Here is a 7,983-nt window from a genome sequence, read left to right on the forward strand (position 1 = left end):
GCGGAGCTGAGAGAAGAAGGGAATTTGGAGTCTAGAGTGAGAAACTCAGAAGAAAGGAGAAGAACAAGTAGTTGGGAGGAGTTCCCAAAGCTGGAAGAAAATGAGAGTCACCCATATGTACTGAGAAGAGGAGAAGACGGCATAACGATGAGGCGAAATCGTTCACGTGAGAAGAACAGAGCAAGTGATAAACAAGGACCGAAATCCGACTCAACAGAAAAAGCACCTGTTAGTTCGTTTATAAAACCAGCTACATTCGATGGAAGTGGATCATGGCTAGATTACAAATCTCATTTCGAGGCTTGCTCAGAACTAAACAGATGGACTAACAAACAAAAAGGTCTATACCTTGCGGTTTCGTTAAGAGGTCAAGCACAAGGGATACTAGGTAATTTGAGCACCGATGCTACTCACAATTACTCAATCTTAGTGAAAGCACTGGAGGAAAGATTTCTTCCTGCAAATCAAATGGAATTGTACAGAGTACAATTGAGAGAAAAACGTCAAAAGGCCACAGAAACATTGCCTGAGCTTGGACAAGCGATCCGAAGACTCACTAACTTAGCATATCCTTCAGCTGGTAACGATTTACAAGAAACGTTGGCAAAAGAGCAATTTATCGATGCCCTAGTTGACTCGGATATGAGAATACGTATTAAACAAAGTCGTCCAAAGACATTGAATGAAGCAATCAGTCTTGCCGTTGAACTTGAAGCTTATGTTAAATCTGACCGGCGAAATCAAGAGACAAAGAATTTTGCTCGCCCAGTGGCCAGCAATGAATCAAAAGGATTGGATTTTGAGTCGAGAATGAATTCATTGGAGAAGACTATGGAGTCTATGCTTCGCGAGCTTACTCAACTAAAGAAACACAGAGTTGCTACTCATGAGCAGAGAAAAAGTTATGAGAAGAATTCAACAACCCAGAAGCCCAAAAGTCCTATGTCTCAACGGACTTGTTATAGGTGTGGAAAACGTGGCCATATAAGTCTTTATTGTAAGAAACCAAAACCTAGCCAAGACAATAGAGGAAACAAAGGGACGGACCATTACTCAAAAGATAGACCTAAGGATTCAGAAAAAGGTAACAGCAAATTCTCATCTTTGAGTACAGAAGAAGAGAAATCCGTCCAGAATAAGGTGGGAATTAGTCGTGACAAGAACGAAGCAGGAATGTTCATCAAGGCAGTAGTAAACCAACGTCCAGTTAACTTACTGGTGGATACTGGAGCAACAATTAGCATCCTTGCGTCCTATGTTTATGAAGAGTTGAAATCGTCTCTCGATTTAACAGAACACACAAATGACGTATTGTGTGCAAGCGGGTCAAAACTTAAAGTAGAAGGGAAAACAACTGTCTCGGTTAATTTTGACGGTTATGATGTCTACTCACAACAGATGACAGTAGCTGATCTACAAGTTGATGGTGTCATAGGATTAGACTTCATGAGGACCCATTCCTGTGTAATTGACGTACACCACAGTAAATTGAGAATTGGTGAGAAGTCCTACTCGCTTTTCTTCGAAGGAAAAATTGGTTGTTATCGAATAGCAGTTACTGAACATCTGAACTTACCCCCAAGGACTGAAACAGTCGCAATTGGTCGCGTGTGCATCACCGGCAATGAATGTTTACCTGAAAAGACTCACATAATTGAGCCGTCCGAAAAGTTTAAGGGTGAAGATCAAATGTTGCTTGGACGAACACTTACTCATGGAACTAAAGACGTACCTATACGAGTACTCAATTTATCTGATGATGTAAAGCACATCTATCCTGGAACCATAGTTGGAATGATGACTCCAATAGACAAAGTAATGAGTACTCAGACGATTGTGAGACAACATGAGAAATTACCTTTATTCTTGAAAGATTTGTTTGACAGAACAGTGAAAAACTTGACCAGTGAACAAGCAGTGCAGGTTAAAGAATTTTTGCTCAAACATGCAAGCGTTTTTGCATCTTCAGAAAAAGATCTCGGACGAACAAATGTCGTAAAGCACAAGATCGATACTGGAAATGCAGCTCCCATAAAGCAGCCTTTGAGAAGAGTACCTGTACATTGGCAAGAAGAGGTCGACAGACAGATTAACGACATGCTAGAGAGAAATGTGATTCAGCCAAGTTCTAGTCCCTGGTCTTCGGGAATAGTGTTAGCAAAGAAGAAAGATGGCACAATGAGGTTCTGTGTCGACTATCGACAACTCAATGCTGTGACAGTTAAGGATGCATATCCACTGCCACGCATTGATGAGTCGTTAGACTACTTAGCTGATTCTCTTTGGTTCAGTACCCTAGATTTGAGCTCTGGGTACTGGCAAGTTGAGTTGGACCCTAAGGACAAACCAAAAACAGCCTTTTCAACAAAGAAAGGACTTTATGAATTCCAAGTCATGCCGTTTGGTCTCAGTAACGCACCAGCAACGTTTGAGAGACTAATGGAGACAGTGCTGGCAGGCCTACAGTGGCAGATATGCTTGATTTATTTAGACGACATAATTGTCATCGGTAAATCATTTGAGAACATGCTAGAAAATTTGAGCAAAATATTTGAGAAGTTGGAAGGAGCAGGTTTAAAACTCAAGGCCAAGAAATGTTCGTTATTTGCAAGAGAAGTAGAATATCTTGGACATGTCATCTCAAGCAAAGGTGTATCCACAGATCCATTAAAGGTTAAAGCAATTAAGGATTGGCCTGTACCTACCACAGCAACTGAGGTTAGGTCATTCCTTGGTCTTTGTGGTTACTACCGAAGATTCATTGAGAAGTATGCAGAGAAGGCAAAGCCACTTACTCATCTGACTGAGAAACACAAAAACTTTGTTTGGAATGAAGACTGCCAGGAAGCGTTTGAGAAACTGAAACAGTCTTTGATGAATGCACCCATCTTGATCTATCCAGATTTCTCAAAGCCTTTCATACTCGATACCGATGCGAGTAACAATGCTATCGGAGCGGTTTTATCTCAGAAGAATAAGAATGGAGAGCAAGTTATCGCTTATGCAAGTAGAACTTTGTCTAAACCAGAAAGAAAATACTGTGTCACTCGTAAAGAGTTACTTGCAGTTGTTTACTTTGTGAAGTATTTTAGGCATTATCTGCTTGGAAGAAAGTTTACAATCAGAACCGACCATAGCTCACTGAAATGGCTGATGCGGTTTAAAAATCCAGAAGGCCAGTTAGCTCGATGGATCGATGTCTTATCAGCTTATAATATGGATATTGAACACAGACCTGGAAAACTTCACCAGAATGCAGACGCAATGAGTCGCATACCATGTCACCAGTGTGGATACCGAGAAATTGAAGAAGATAAGGCAGTTGTGATGAAAGCCACAGAAACGGAAGACAAAGAGCAGAATTTGTCAAACTCTGAGCTTCAAAGACTGCAAGATGAAGATCCTGATATTGTTAAGGTTAAACATTGGTTGACTAAAGGTGTTAGACCTAAGCACAAAGAGATAGCGGGTGAGAGTCTATTTGTGAAATCATTACTCACACAGTACGACAGATTAGCCTACAAAGACAATATCCTATTCAGGAAGTGGGAAGACTTTGAGCTGAAAACTACAAAACTCCAAGCTATTATTCCGATGAGTTTGCGACGAACAGTACTCAAGTTTTGTCATGATAATCGTTCTTCAGCACACCTAGGAGTGAGAAAAACCATTAGTAAGATACGTCAGTCTTACTATTGGCCCGGCTTACAACGAGACACAAGGTTATACATAGCTGGGTGTGAGCAATGCTGCAAGAGAAAAGGACCAAACAGAACGAAACGAGCTCCAATGCAGTTAGTTGAAACCGGTCGACCAATGGAGAGAATAGCCACTGATATCTTAGGTGAGCTGCCAGAGACAACGAACGGTAATAGATATATTCTAGTTATATCAGATTACTACACAAAATGGACCGAGAGTTATCCAATGCCCAATATGGAAGCTCGTACCGTTGCAAAGATCATGGTGGAAGAATTCATAGCAAGATTTGGCGTACCATACTCAATCCACTCTGACCAGGGTCGACAATTCGAGAGTTTGTTATTTCAAGAGATGTGTAACTTACTACAGATTGAGAAAACTCACACAACGCCATATCACCCTCAGTCTGATGGCATGGTTGAGCGTTTCAACCGAACGTTGTTAAACATGCTAAGTGCATATGTGAATGAGAGACATACAGACTGGGATGAGCAGCTTCCTTACGTTATGATGGCGTATCGCTCATCAGAACATGAGACGACAGGATATTCCCCGAATTTCCTGATGCTAGGAAGAGAGACAGCAACTCCTCTCGATATCATGTACCAAAAGCCATCTCATATAGATAAAATACCACAGTCAAGATGGGCCTGGGAACTCAAAGATCGTTTAGAAGAAGCACATAAAGTTGTTCGAGAACACACAAATTCTGAAATGCTCAGACAGAAACGGTATCACGATAGAAAACTCAACTGGGAAGATTACAAAAACGGTGACCTTGTTTATGTGTACTTCCCTAGACATAAAAGTGGTCTATCGCCAAAACTAACGAGCTATTGGCATGGCCCATTTAAAGTTATATCCAAATGCTCCGACATAAATTACAAAGTAAATTGCGGACCAAGAGGAATACCTCAAGTAATTCATGTTGATCGTATGAGACCAGTACGATCGCAATTGATTTCAGGCGAAATAGAGAATTTACCTGAAGTTTACTCAGATACAAATGCGCAAAATGAATCAGAAAGTATTGTACAAAATGAGTCAGAGAGTATTGAACAAAATGAGTCAGATAACTCATCTAAAGTTGATCATAGTATACGGCCAAAACGAACAAAGCAATTGCCAACATGGTTAGCTGATTATGACACAAAATGGTACTAAAGCATTTTTAGTCAATGATTTCTTTCTCTTTGTAGAAATCAATCATGGTTAACACCAAAACGACGCCTAGAAAAGAGCCTGAAAATTGTCCTATGTGTACATTTTCATCGACAAGTCAAGAAGCTCTGCTTAATCATGTTTTGGAGTGTGGAAAGAAACAGCAAGAAAAGCAGTTCAAGTGTGATAAGTGTCCATATGTTTCACTGAGAAAAGCCAATCTGAACAGACACAAGAAGTGCAAACACCCAAGTGAGAAAACGGAGCACAATGAGAAGAGTCAAGAAAGTATTGCTAGTCTTCGTAATGAATTAGAGATCTCAAGTGACAGTGATACCGAAGAACAGAATTTAGGAAGCGTTGTTCCTGAAGATAGTGTGGTGTGTGGTGATGAGGAACCTGATGAAACTTCAGCTAAGAAAGATCCAGTTATTGAGAAAGGACAGATGCAGGATTCGCTGATTCTGGGGAGGGTCGTGAGAAAAAGGACCTTGCCAGAAATATTTATCCATGCAAAGAAATCTATGTTCCAAGCTGGAAGTACAAGGGCAACGCTTGTTTCTGACGTGACGAGAGGCTCAATCCCTAAACCTCAAGCTGACGCTATTGTACCTTCTTTTCCTGAATCTTCTCATCCACAGTCTGTGAACAATGAAGATAAGACCCTGAAGAACGTTGCCGTACAGACTGAGCCAACTCAGTACAGCAGAGTTGAAAAGACTGTTACAACAAAAAGTGACGATGGTACCATTAGGGTTAGTCGAGTTGTAGAGGAGGAAGTTGTAATCAAACTGTAATGGGAATAATATTTTTAAAGCTAACTCAGTAAAGTGTATAGATAATACTCATATTTGTTACTGAGGTAATCCGTTTTATTGTACATTTTTCTCATTCGGTTTACTCATTTGTGTAGAGATATTTCCCTTGAATAGTATTGTATATTGTATTGTACATTGATATGTGATGAAAGCTCTTTTTTTGACATAATTGAGCTATTTTGAGATAAATACCATAATTTTTTTTTGAGTTAGATTTGGTATAAAGAGTTAAGTTAAGTGATAGAGATTTTAAGAATTTAGAAATGCGGGACGCATTCCTCTTAGGAGGGGGTAGTGTAATGTAAATAGTGTTTGCTAAATTTGAATTTGGCGCCATTAGTTGGTAGGTCATGTGACTACCGCTCTAAGGGTATATAAACGTCACAACGCTAGCGTCAGTACATTCAGTGTTGGTTTAGCTTCAGAAGCGAAAGGTTGTGTTAGGTTAGGAGTTATAGGTAAGCCGACAGTTTCCCATAAGAGAACGTGGATCAAGCATCCTTACTCTCGCGGGAAAAGCTCGACTAGTCCTCAGTGGACATATATATAAAAAGAATAAGTTTCTTTAGTGTTAAGTGTTGAGTAGCTGAGTACTCATTTGTTGAGCACTCGTGAGAGCTGAAGGTTTTACTCATTAGTTGAGTAGTATTTTGATTACTGTTAATTTGTATAGTTAGTATTTTTTGATAGTGATTTTTAACAGTGATTTGTTTTGTTAGGTAATTAAGGGTAATCATTTTAATTTCATACGAGAGGAACTCGTATCGCCTTATTTGTATATTTTGCTGGCGATTATTTTTGTATATACGTTCGCCGTATTTGTATATTTTGGCAGGCGATTATTTTGTCTCATTATATCGAAACAACATTATTAATTAATAACTTCAGATTCACAAAACATTGACGCCACCACTTGCCGGAGAGATTCGTATATTGATATTATTTTTGAGTCTCAGTCATATAGTACTCGGCACTCAGGGCCATTGAGCAGTGAGGGATCATTTTCGTGCCAGCACCTACTGCGACACGGGACCTCGGTTTTAGTAACTGAATAATTGGTTATATTTGCGATCAAGGGAATACTCGTATAACGACCATAAAAATTACAAAATGCTAAGTATAAACGAGGCTGTCGAAATCTCCGTAAAATCAACTTACCAGTGAGCTGTCTCGCTTTAATAATTGATTTTTTTTTCGGAGCAATATCTTGAGTAGCGAATAAGCTGAGAGACATAAACACCATAGACAACTGAAAGGGGAATATTTCTATTTCTATTTGTTTTCTCTGTGATTAATCTTTGACCTAAAATGCTTGATCTTCTGGATGGAGACTATATTGAAATTAATATGGGAGGTATCGTGTAATTTAAATCTACATCTTTAAAATTTAATTTACAATTTTATTTCACAAAGGATGGAAATATTAGGAGTCACTGTCTAATTTGTTGGGTATGCCATGGACATCAGCGATAGTTGGAAACGTGGAATATGCCAGAGACAACTGCAATGATGGTTGGAAACGTGAGATAATTTATTTAAAAATAAAAGTTTAATTTTTTAATGAAGAAGAGTTTTTAATAACTGTAATTTTACTAAGAGGTGTATTTATATATGCCGAGCTATTCTCAGTGGCTCATTTCTTTGTTTATATCATTTATTCTGTTAATAAAATTTATCTATTCATTATTATCAAAACCGGCATCAAATGTTATACGCAATATTGTAAAGGTCTCAGATATTCACAAAAGTTTGAATCTGAAAACAACCACAGCATAAATTACGAGATGTTGACCATAAACAAGATAGTTGAAAGTCCTGTAATAACAACTTATTTCTCAATGTTTTTCAGTAGCCAGTCTCTGTTTAAAATTTAAATTTATCGTACTCAGAGCGTACTCTTGCGCACCGAATCAATTGAAAAACATTTATTAATGATGTTATTTAATTTGTCCATGATTTTTCCCCCCTTTAATTATTTTCTATTTCATATTGATTGAAAAAACATTACTAAATAATTATAATTGGATCTAATATTGCATGGTTATAGGTTATATTTGTAAGATTTATATTTCTTAGCATACATACATGTAAGTTACATATTAATATTTTTTCTTTCATGTATATTTTAGGCCTTTCCTTCTTAAGTTTGTTCTCTTTTAATATGCTTATTTGGGCACTGAATTAGTATTTACGAATATATTTTATCATATTCTATTGATTTAATGATATGAATTGTTTTATTTTTATAGTTCATTAAATTTTATTTAATTAAGGATTTTTCAGTGCTTCTTGGGACATTTCG

The sequence above is a fragment of the Saccostrea cucullata genome, unplaced genomic scaffold (genome assembly GCF_032062105.1).
Source record: "Saccostrea cucullata isolate Sc308-1 unplaced genomic scaffold, CSIRO_AGI_Scuc_v1 ctg6491, whole genome shotgun sequence".
Lineage (NCBI taxonomy): Eukaryota > Metazoa > Mollusca > Bivalvia > Ostreida > Ostreidae > Saccostrea > Saccostrea cuccullata.